We start from the raw sequence: 12,003 nt of genomic DNA on the forward strand, positions 1-12,003 counted from the left end.
ATGTGGCTATGACCCAAACTCCAAGGTTGTTCACTACTGCCCTTTTTTCATTTTTTGAAACCATGGGCAGCTGGCGTGGAGAGTACAGTCAGAACAGAGCTAAGTAGCCCGCCATGGGATGGATGGTGTCTATGGGCTGGCTACTCTGTGCAGGCCTGGGCACACCACAGGAAAGCCACAGGCAGCAGGCAGTTCCCCATCACACTGCCCTCCATCTCCGTCAAAGACCCGCGTACTGCCCATAGCGGCTGTGCCACACAGGGCACGTTTGTCTTCTGATTTCCTCCCAATCTGTGTTCTTAGCAGCTCTGCTTAGAAAGAGCCTGTCCTGTCCCATCCACACAAACAAGAACGAGAAAACCGGCCCCCAAAGCTAACACAGTCCTGGTCCAATGTACTTCAGTGCCTCCCCCATTTCTAAGGATGCTTACTTCAGACTATCAGTTTGAAGGGCTTGGCACATTTGCAAACGGGGCCCGAGAGCTAGAGGGACATCTCCAGGTCTCACAATTACTACTTTGCAGAGCTGGGACTAGAACCCGGGTCGCTATGTCCCTGACGTCCTTTACCACACTGCGTCTCCACCTGTGTTTCAACAAGACCAAGCTTTAAAGCCCTGGTTCAAATGCGGTGCTCGGCGAGGTCCACACCTACCGTGTAACACAGTGACCCTCACCCGACTGTACCAATCTTCCTTACCCGTCCCAGTCTTGTCGTTCTCTGAAATATGAACACTTACCATACATACTGTTAGGGACAGGACTGCGCCCCCACCCCAATGCCCATGGGAGTCGAGCGCCACCTTCCCAATGTGCGTGTTTGTGCATTAAGGCTTTTAGGGGACACTCGTCAGTTCAATGAAGCATGAAGGCAGGGTCGTAATCCAATGCCAGCATTCTGAGAACTATTCTGTCTCTCTCTTCTTATGAAGAGAAGCACCAGAGATGTCTCTACACAGGGGAAGGTCAAGTGAGGACACAGAAAAGAAGCCATCTACAAGCTGAGCAGAGGCCTCAGGAGAAATCAAACCTGCTGACAACCGATGTCGGGCTTCCGGTCTCCGTAAGAAATAAATATCCGTTGTTAAGACACCAGGAGTGTAGTTCTTTGAGTGGCAGCCTTAGCACATGAGCTAAGTGTTAGAGAAGCCCTGAATAATCTGTCCGCTCGACTCCAGGGCCAGCATCACGAAGACGCTGACCTCTGTTTTTAAAGCTGATGTGCGTCAAGAGCCGAGAACAGTCCCTGGCACACTGCAGAGGTCCCAGTGGTACTGAATGGTGAAGTGTGTTTGCTCTACAGTAGTGATGCTGATGGTATTCCAATAGCACCATGGTCGGCGAGAGTGAAGAGCTCTGACATCCCCACCAGAAGGAGTCGGAAGTGCTTCCCTGGACGTATCATCATCGTAAGGCTAGGAAGGCTGAGGTGACATTCAAAGCTTTGCTACCTGCCTAGACCATGGTGCACCTCTGAAGAGCCAGTGGACTCTAGCATCACTAATGGATAACCCAGCCCTTTGTGGACACTGCTACCAAAACCAAAGCAAAGGGAACAATGACGCTCTAATTCTCAACTGGGTGTTCCCTACCTCATCCCAGGTCACTCTAACTGACTACCTACTTCTTCCCTTTACACTTTCCAACCTGCTCCTGAGAGGCTCCTGGTAGCATGCTAATGCCTAGCCTTTCCCCACATCTTCCTTCCAGAACCACCGTAAATCCTTCCCCAAGTGCAGCCTACTCAATCACGGCACAGCAATCAGTGTGTGTTTATTACACATGTGCCTCCCTATCCTTCCAGAAGGAATCATTCAAAGTGAATAGAAATTGCGTCCATGCTGTGCCTTGTATTTGCAAACATGTTTAACTTCTAAGTTGAGACTAGGAAAGGTAAAATATTGAGGAAAATCCCAACTTCCGAGAGGGTAACCACATGGAGTGGATGCTCATGGAAGGTTAATCAGAAAACATGCTACATAAAAAAGAGGAAAGGCAGCATTGTCAGGGGGACCTGGGCTTCCTGGGCCTTTGACAAGACACTTGTGAGGGGACAGGCCAGCTCTGTGGAGCAGTGACAAAGTGTGCCCGGTGCTCCCGACCTGGTTTCCATTCTGACTGTATCAACACCATAGCACTGCAATGTGTTGAGCAAGTATAAATGTGGCTAATGATACAACAAAAACCATGTGGAAAACACTTGTCTGCTCAAGCTTTATTTCCCAGGCACATGGGTCTAAAGAGAAGATGTGTAAATAAAAGTCCATAGGCTACCTGCCCTGACTTCTGTTCCTGTATCTTACAGCTGACATCGTGCATGCCACACCTAAGATCATGAGGATGTCTCTCTTTCGCTATTTGTTACAAACATTTTAGGAGCTGAGCCATTTTGGCTCTATAATATACTTGATGGAGTGGGCTGTCATTTAAAGGAATCAGATCCACTTCTATGTGTATGTACAACAAATTAAAGATAAAGACAAATGCAGAAAAGAAACGGGCATGGACAAAAATAATCCAAAACTTCAATCCTCAACGGTGGGTATTGATGGGGTGCAAATGAATCTGGATACAAGGCATCCACAGGGGGATTCCATCCAAGACTTAGTCTCTAAAGAGATGCTCCCAACAACTCATTTAAAGACCATTCTTGGGCAGGTGAGATGGCTGAGAGCGTAAGAGTGATTGCCACCATGCCTGATGACCTGAGTTCAGTTGGGATTCACATGATGGAAGAAAAGAACCATCTCTCACAAGTTGCTCACTCTCCCCCCCCCCACACGTAAATAAAGACCATTCTTTGGTTTAACACTGAACACAACAAACATATAAATAATTACAATTGGGGGTTAAGTCATCTTCAAGCACATAGGGAGGGCATGACATGAAGATCTGCAGGTGAGGAAACTCTGAAGGCTGGCAAAATGGTCTGCCTCTAATCACAGAGCTCAAGGACAGAGGTCCTAGGCTCCAGAGCACCCACTGAAGATGTAGAGCCCTTTCCTTCCTCACCAAGACACTGAGTTTCCTTTAAGAAGGACACAGACCTAAGCAGTGCAGTGCGGGCCTTGGAGAACAAGCAGTGGACTGGACTGAGCCAAGGATCACTAACGACAAAGGTGGGTGTCATTTCCTGATGGCATGAGATCCTAGGGCCACTTGACTGAGTGGACAGAGGGAAAGAGACTGGAATGTACATGCTTTGGTCCTGTGGTGTTGGTCCCCCTGATGAAGGAAGGGGACATATGTGAGATGATGATGGAGCTCTGGTTTCCAGTCTGATGATTGCTAAACTGCTCTGTGAAAAAGCCTGGCTACTGGGGATTACATTTACTACCTCATCCTAAGCCAGAGCCAGCCTGAGAAGAGAACCCCACACCAATGATTTTCAAGCAGTGTTCCAAGGAACCAAGGATTGGGAGTTCTAATTACTATTTGTCTCAAATGTAATTTTTTTTTAAAGTTGCTTTTGAGTTCATGTCACACTTGATTTTAAAATGTGTGTCCTTGTCAGGATTACACCTGAAATGCCAAGTCACCAGAGACCACCAATGTGCTGGCTTGTGTTGATGCGTCAGTTTAGTTTGGGGTAATGCAGTGTCTTCTGCTACCACAGGACTCTTAGACTTCTAGTGGCAACTCATGAGGATGCAGCTTGCTGATCTTTGTAAAACCCTAGACCTGTGTGTGAGTACCATTGCAAACCTGTACAGTCACAGTACACTGGAGTGTGTGCGCACCACATGCCTTAAGTCAGCTACTCAACTTCAGAGTGTGGGTGTCTGGACTGGATCACTGCTGGATCATTACCACATGCCTAGTCTCGACCAACAAGGTGCCCTAGCTCCTACCAGGTGTGGAAACAAAAATATTTCTCTAGACATTCTCAGCTGTCCCCTGGACATACCTGCCCTAAATTAAATGTCAGGGTTCTAGAACATGTGCTTGGGTGTGCCTTCTGATTATGGCTAGCAGACAAAAGAAGACAGAGATCTGCACAGATACATAAATGTGGCTGGATATGCCAGTTACGGATCACAGCCCAGGGAACACTGTTTCCCCTGGATTAGCTCTTGTGGCCATGCCAACGACATTGAGATGGATCTTAACAGCATCTCCATGTTGCAGATGGAGAACCTAAGATCCAAAGTGAGTAAAACCTTTTCCCAATGGAAATAATGGGTCACTGGTTATCAAATGGCTGATACAGAATCATGGGCAGCTCTGGTGTGGCTGCCAGCATGGGATGCTCCTTGTCTGTCACTTAAATAAGGGGTGAGAGCAGGTGCTGAATGCTGCTGAAGGAGAAACTTTACTACTACAGCTTTCCTTACAAGGATCCGAAAAATTAAAGGGACCCAGTGGCTATAGGACAAGTTGTTAAACATCCGTTTTCATTTCCCACAGCGTCTCTGCATGAATCAGTATCTCTTTTTGTTGGTTTTGTTTTGTTTTTGAGGCAAGGCCATCCATATACAGCCCAGGCTGGCCTTGAGCTGAGACCCTCCTGGCTCAGTCACCAAACGCTGAGATTGCAATTATGAGCCTTCCTACGTAACAAGACTTCAGTCAGCAAAATAAACCTAGAAATGTAATAGACAGTATTATTGCTATAACGACTAGACTCCGTAACACCAGAGTAATACTTAAATTGAATTGCTTAGGTCTTTAAATAAATAAATGTACTAAGTATAAACTCGTAAAATGGTTCTCTTTTTAAAATACTACTTCTATGTGTTTTACATAGAGGCTGCATTTAGTATTTTTTTTTTTAGAAAAAGATAAATTAATTGATATTTAAAATAGAACAAAGTGAAAGCCGACGGTGTCTCCACTCCCTTCTTTTACAGTAAGAAAACATGGGCTCAGGAAATGACAGAGCTGCTTGAAAGTCACAGTTGTCAATGACTGAACTGGAATCACAGCTCAGTTCTGGGGACTGTACCCCAGCTTCAAATCTATCAAGGTGTCTCGTGGGGCATGTTGGCACATGTGAACATGCTGGAGACCTGGGATTTTCCAACGATTTGATACGCTTTAGGAGAGAAAAATAAATCACCTCTGGAAAGCAGAAAGATCATGATTTAATTAAATAACAACAGTTGACTACTACTTTAAAATATTAAGCATACTATATGCATATGGAATTCTTAAAATGTTAACTTAAAAGTTTTAAAACTTTATTCTTTAGTTTTAAATCATTTTTATAACCAATGTTTAGCAAAAGTTTTAAAGTTTCATATTTCTCATTCAATCCTTGCCTTGGCCAGGATTCCGGATCCACAAACCCACACCAAGTCTTCAAAGGTCCCCAGTGACAGTCACAATTATGGACACGAAGCCAGTGGGACAGAGCACGGTCAAGGGTGACAATAGAAAAGGGAGTCACGGGAATGAATAATCAGCGTTTTTCTCCACAGGCTAAACTACACTTAGAACCAGGATGTGAAGCTGGGCATGGGTGGCACACGCTCGTCATCCACCACACAGGAGGTATAGACAAGAGGATCCAGAACTCAAGGTCATCTTCAGCTACTGGGAGAATTCGAGGCCAATCCGGGCTACAGGAGACCCTCGATAAAACAAAACAAAACAAATCCCACATAGAATGAGCAAGAGCGGCCATCTGCAGTAATCGTCTTAACAGACAGGATGTCTCTCCTGTCAGCAGCAGGAAGGACTGGTTCTGGAAAATCACTCAAGTCTTTAGTCAATGTGAGAGAAAGCCGTATTTAAAACTCATGCTATTAACACATTCAAAAAACCGAAATGCCTTAACAGCCCTGGAGTCATCTGCATGGAGACTAGAAGGAAGGAACCCACAGGCTGGGCCCTATCCTTCCCATGGCCATTTGGACCGATGGCCCACTCCAGAGACACCCCTCCTTACTGCTACACCTGCCATTTTAAATTTAATGAACACAGACATATGCCGGTTCCTACATCCGTTTGTAAATGATCTCAGTCACTGTGGGTCATCAAGACAGTCTAAAGCACTGGGGTTTGTGGTGGGCTGTGAAATGGTCAGACTCCCGCCCTCAAAGCCCAGCTCCTCCCAAGAGGAAAAAGAGGATCTTTGGAACTTCATGGTTCCTGTGGCCAAACCCCAGAACAACAGGCGAGAAGAAAAGACTGGAAATGAAAAGGGTGTGTGCAGGAGCCTTCGTTTTTCTGGAGAGTGCAGAGAGCTGGAGGGTGTAACCCGGCTTCGGGAGAGTGCTAGGCTAGCACGCACAAAGCCCTCGGTGGGATGCCTCCGACCACAGAAACTGGGTGCAGCGGTGCATGCCTGTAATCCCAGCACTCGAGAGATGAGGCAAGATCAGGAGTTCAGTATCATCCTTGGATATGTGAGAGGTGAGAGGGAGAGAGAGAGAGAGAGAGAGAGAGAGAGAGAGAGAGAGAGAGAAGGGAAGGAAGGAGGGGGAGAGGAAAGGAAAAGCCAGCTAAACAGGGTCTAACCTATGTAGAAAGTACTGGAACAGAATCATCAGTGTTCTTTGAAGGGCTGGGTGGGGGCTGGGTGATGGGAGCTCGAGGGGCAAGATGTCTAGGGATGATGTGAAGGCTGCCCAGGAGAAGGGACTGTGTAGATGTATTTTGAAGATGCATGGGGGAGAAGAGTAACCAGATTAGTGACTAAAAGCACATGCATTAGAAGTGATGCCATGATTTGAAGCCAAGGAAAATAAACAGTGGAGCAGACGGAGGTCAAAAGACACTCGCTCAACTGAGAAATAAAAATTAGGTAATAGCTAATTAAGTGGTCACAAGCCAAGCCTTCGTAGTCAGCCAGGGCCGGGTCTTCACTCGTGTTCCTCTCAGTCTCAGCTTCCTCATCCACAGAACGGGTTTTGGGCCGACCCTCAGGGCTAGGGAGGGTTAAATGGGAGCACAGGAAGTTGCTGGCATGGCGCCTGGTTCCCAGAAAACCCTTGTGATTAATGATGCCCTTACACCAGCAGCCGTGGCGGCAACAGTGACCACCGGGAGAAGGCGGGGAAGGGCTGGCTTCAGTGGTGTGGACACAGCAGTCTGATAAACTCCCCCAGGTCTACCAAGGTACCACATTATCCTGGGGCTGGCCAGATGGCTCATCTGGTAAAGACACCTGCCGACAAGCCTGACGACCTAAGTTCAATTCCTGGAACCCCCACGGCAGAGGGGAGGAACAACCGACTTCCGTAAATTGTCCTCTGACCTCTACATCCATGCCCCGCCCACACACATTCACAATACATAAATAAAATATAGTAAGTTTTTAAAAAGCATTCCCGTGACTATCAGAACGAGCCATGCACATGCAGCACAGTAAGGAAAGACACATCTGAATTCCAGTCCTTGCCTTCCCCACTGTTAGGAGGTAATGTGTTTGGAACTGACAGACGAAGGTCTACTGCAACGTCAGTTGGCTTTGCTGTTACCACTCTATTTGTAGAAGCTGAAAACAGTAATACAACTTCCATGGCTGGAGTGTGGTTTGGTGCTAGGGAGGCTGCCTAGCATGCATAAGGCCCTTGCTTCCAAGCCCAGTACCACACAAAAAAAATCAATGCAACTTCCAAAGATGCCTGGCACACAACAGTCACAGGAAGGCTCTGTGCTGGAGAGGCTGGCCAACCCTAGACACATGAAAAGGGCAGAGAACAGAGCCAACTTCCTGTATGGTGACTTCTTTACCTTGCATTTGGGGTATGGACACATCTGGACCAAGAACACTGGCAGTACACAGCCTGGATTTCAACCCCAGTCTGTGTAGTTATTAGCTGTGTGACAGCGAGCAAGACCTTTACCCTTTCTCTCCTCATCTGTAAAATGGAATGATAACAGTGCTCATGTAAAGGGTTGTTATGAGACTCCAAGAAGCTGAACACAGATTCATATCCAGCAGCAGTAAGTAAATACCTCCGGGGCTCCATCCACACAAACTTCAACATCAGTGTGCACACACAGCTCCAGGCTCCACCGGCACACAGGCCTGCCCCTGTCGCCTGCACCAGCAAGTCTTTTAAGAGTCATTAAAAACAAGACACACCTCCTCCACCTCTCTCTCTCTCTCTCCCCCTTCCCCCCCCCCTCAGGAATCACCAAGTTCAGTAGAATCCAGGGTTTCAAAAGGGCATTCAGGCCGTCTACTCACACACAGCCCTCCTGCAGCTGCTCACACGAGGAATTTAGTCACGTGGCCCGAGAGTGCCTAGGCAGGACTGAACAGAATGGCTAAACCAAATCTGAAAAGCGACTATCAAATAGTCCAGTCAGGGAACCATGCCCCCATGGTGATGTGTGAGTCCCCTGGCTACCAGCACCGATGTCTCAGAGTGTGAATGGCACAAGACTGCATTTACATGGAAGAAGGCCCGCTTGTTAAGATGCGGCTGAGAAGGCCATCAGAGCCACCAGGCAAAGGGGGTGACTCGCTTCACTGGCCATCTCCAGCGATCCTTCTCCAGCAGGGGTCCTAACACTTATACATAAGCCTGATTGTTACTCCCAAATGCATCAAAATAGTAAGCAAGAGGTGGGGTTTCAGAACAAAGGCCTCTGGGAAGCGACAAGATATGACACAGAAACTTTTGTGGGCATCTTTCATTTCTACTTGAAAACTCACTGTTTTTTGGCCGAGGCACACTAATAAGCCAGAAACACTTGAGCTAGTGTCTGCTCGCTCCCAACCCTCTCTGCGAGGCTGGAAGTGAGTGGGTATTTCAGAAGGTCCATTTTTCCTACTTGGAGCTAATAGGGTGCAGGAGACAGCACGAAACTTTTTTGTCAGCTTCTAGATTAAGAATAGTTGAAATGACTTATATCTTTTATTTTGGAAAGCCAGGGACAAAAAGATATCCCTTGCCAACAAGTGAGGTGCCAAGTTTCTGTCAACTAACTGCTTAGTTATAATTTGGGGAGTTAGAATTAAATTTATATCTTGAAAAATGGCATCTTGAAGAAAAAAGATGATAGAAGACCATCACAGGCAACTTGTAATTTGGTCCTCTGATGAGGATGCTCACAGCTTTGTGTGGACATGTTCCTATGTGTAAGTGTTGGTGTGAGGGTGCACATGTACACATATGGGTCAGATGTCAACCTTGGGTGTCACTTTTAGGAGCCATCCACCTTGTTTTTGAGACAAGGTCTCACTTAGGACTTGACAGTGAGGACAAGCTGGCCAGTCAACTTCAGAGATCCACCTGTGCTCTCCTTTGTACCGCCATACCAGCTTCTTACGTGGGTGCTGGGATTAAACTCATGTCCTCAGGCTTGCGCGGCTCAACACTTCACTGAATCTCCCCAATCCCCTAGCTCCTAGCATTTGGAGGCTTCTGATCTACTCTGGGGACTTTCAAACTGGACAACATCTCTTGTCATGAGCCCTCTGGAAGAAGATCATAGGGTCAATGAACATGACTCACCCAGGCCTCCCCTTCATGTCAACCTTGACCTACAATGAGGCGTCTCAGACTCGACTTACAGCATCATGCTCTTTTCATGGGCTCAGATAAAATGAAAGGAGGGCTCCACTCAGAGACTCCGCTCTAGACTGAAAAACACTGTACCAAGTACCAAGTTAGACTTGTTCACTGCTGGTTTGGGGATCATTTGGCTCTTCTGAAACGCTGTCTCATATAGTCCAGGTTGGTCTCTGAGTCTCTGTGTAGCTGAGGAGTAAACTTCTGAGCCTCCTGCCTCCACCTCACTAGTGTTGGAATTACAGGTCTGCATCACTATTTCCAGTTTATGTGGTGCTGGAGATCGAACCCAGGACTTGGTGCATGCTAGGCAAGCACTCTGCTGCCTGTGCTGTGTCTCCAGCCCCATGGTGCCCACTTTCTATCTCCTACCTGCTGGCCTTTGTCCTGGTTGCCTGTTAGAACCACCAGAGGAGTGCAAGGAAAATACCAATGTCTGGGCATACACCAGACCAATTAATTAAGCCATCACTTTTGGGCTCTGGCATTTTACAAAAACTCCCTAGGTAGGTCTAACTTGCTGTGGAGGTTATAAACTGCTGCTGGCCATAGGAGACAGGCCCAGGGTCAGCTGGAGCAGTAGCTTCCTAGGCTGGGTAAGCACCTCTCCTAGGAACACTTCCAGTCATGTGACCAGGGGTAGGTCACCCTGCCATCCCACAATTTGCATATGTCTCCTGGCTTCCAGGAAAGAGCTGTGTAAACAGCAGAGCTACCGCCCTGAAAGGCTGCCTCCCAGCCCCAAGCACGGAGCAAAGTCTACAAAATCATTTTTTCCCCACCAATGTGTTAGGCTAGCAGTTGGGATGAATCAAGCACGATGGTGAGCCCGGGTCTAGGACTGAGGAATGTTGTCAGGATTCAGTGGGGAAAACAGCTGGAGGTTCGGAAAAGGGATTTTACTTCACAAGCATGTAACCAGGAAACCTCGAATGGGGGAGGGTTGCCATGGTCCTCAACCCTCCTAATGCTGCGACCCTGTAAGACAGGTTCTCATGCTGTGGTGACCCCCAACCATAAAATTATGGTGCTACTTCATTAAGGGTAATTTTGCTACTGTTATGAATTGTAATATAAATATCCGATATGCAGGATATCTGTTATGCGACTCTCAAAGGGGTCATGATCCACAGGTTGAGAACCACTGGGTTAGAGTAAACTGCGTCCCACCCATGACTGTGAGCCTCAGTGGATTCCATGCAGTCAGCTTAATGCTTGATTTTAATCCAAGGAGCAAAAAGCATCAAGGGTTTTCTCTCTCTCTCCTTTGGAAACAAATACATGTCTCCACGCTTGAATTTGTCACTGCGCTGTTTGTGCAGACCGTGAACTGGCACAGAGACTCCCAGACTCGGTGCCCACAAACAGCTGCACCCTGTCGTACCAGCAGGTGCAAGGACAGAGCCCTAAAGGGAAAAAAATCAGTGCAAGAACAATGGCGCCATTATGACACCAAGGGACAGGGCCTGGGGCTAACCACTAGTCCACACCATTTGAGGGCAAGAAGAGCTAGCAACAGCCATAGCTCCCTGGGGTTGTGTCTCTGAGTGACAGCCCCCAGAGCCAGGTGGAGCCCCTGGCAAGCACAGCGTCAGCAGCAGAGCCGGACCAGCCCCACGGTGGGTGCGTGTGGGGGGAATCTGCAGACAAACACATTCCTTTCCTTTGAACATGACTTCTCCTCCCGTGGGCAGCACTGCCACAGTTACCAAGTTTACATTTACATCCAAATATGCACACAAAAAATTACCGATGCATCTCACTCCCTGGTGACTTTATAACAGGTTGCTAGGTAACAGTGCATACAAGTCAGGTTTCAGGACCTCTAGTAAGCCACCATAAAATAGCTGCATGGGCCTTTTGCATAAACAGTGTGCCTTTGCTATCTGTTTTCTTATGCCAATTGATCAGTCGGTAAATTCTCCCATGGCCAAACCGTAAGCAACCCCCACCAACAACCGAAAACCACAGACCACTATATATATGCCTTTGGCATACAGTGCTTCACCCCAGCCTACAAAGGGTTTCTCCCTCTGCCTCTGCTGTTCACAGCTCTGGGTCTGAGCAGCTGAAGCCTTTTCTCATGCTCGCTGAGAAGCGCTGGAGCTAATAACCACAGCCCAGTGCCTGGTGGGATGGGAAGGGCGAGTGCTCAGAGCTAAGCCCAGCGGGAGCCCTGTATCAGTGTTTTAGCCCAAGATCAAGCCTGCCAGGCAGCCCTGAAGGGATCTGGATTCTGAGTAGAAGGGATCCCACCTTACTACATGCTATGTACCCCTGCTCGGTCTGTCCTTGTCTATTAAGTAAATATCTCCCATGCTAAGCTATGCTAAATGAATATGACATCCTTCTCCTGGGGCTACACTATAGGAGCCCAGAAAAGGAAGCACCCCTAGGTAACACCTTGTTTTTTTCATTGTTACCTGATGGTTTGGGGAGACAGGGTTTCATGCACTCTAGTCTGGCCTTCTCCCAAGTCTTGGGATTGTAGGTGATTCCCTACAGGTGACACCCTAAAGGATCTGGAAGGCCCA

At 47.6% G+C, this 12,003-nt stretch overlaps 1 protein-coding gene across 1 annotated transcript in view; it reads right to left on the reverse strand.

Moving 5' to 3' along the window:
- Znf827 (zinc finger protein 827) overlaps positions 1-12,003 on the reverse strand; it is a 180,611-nt gene that overhangs the window by 117,990 nt on the left and 50,618 nt on the right.

This window comes from Peromyscus leucopus, chromosome 5 (genome assembly GCF_004664715.2).
Source record: "Peromyscus leucopus breed LL Stock chromosome 5, UCI_PerLeu_2.1, whole genome shotgun sequence".
Lineage (NCBI taxonomy): Eukaryota > Metazoa > Chordata > Mammalia > Rodentia > Cricetidae > Peromyscus > Peromyscus leucopus.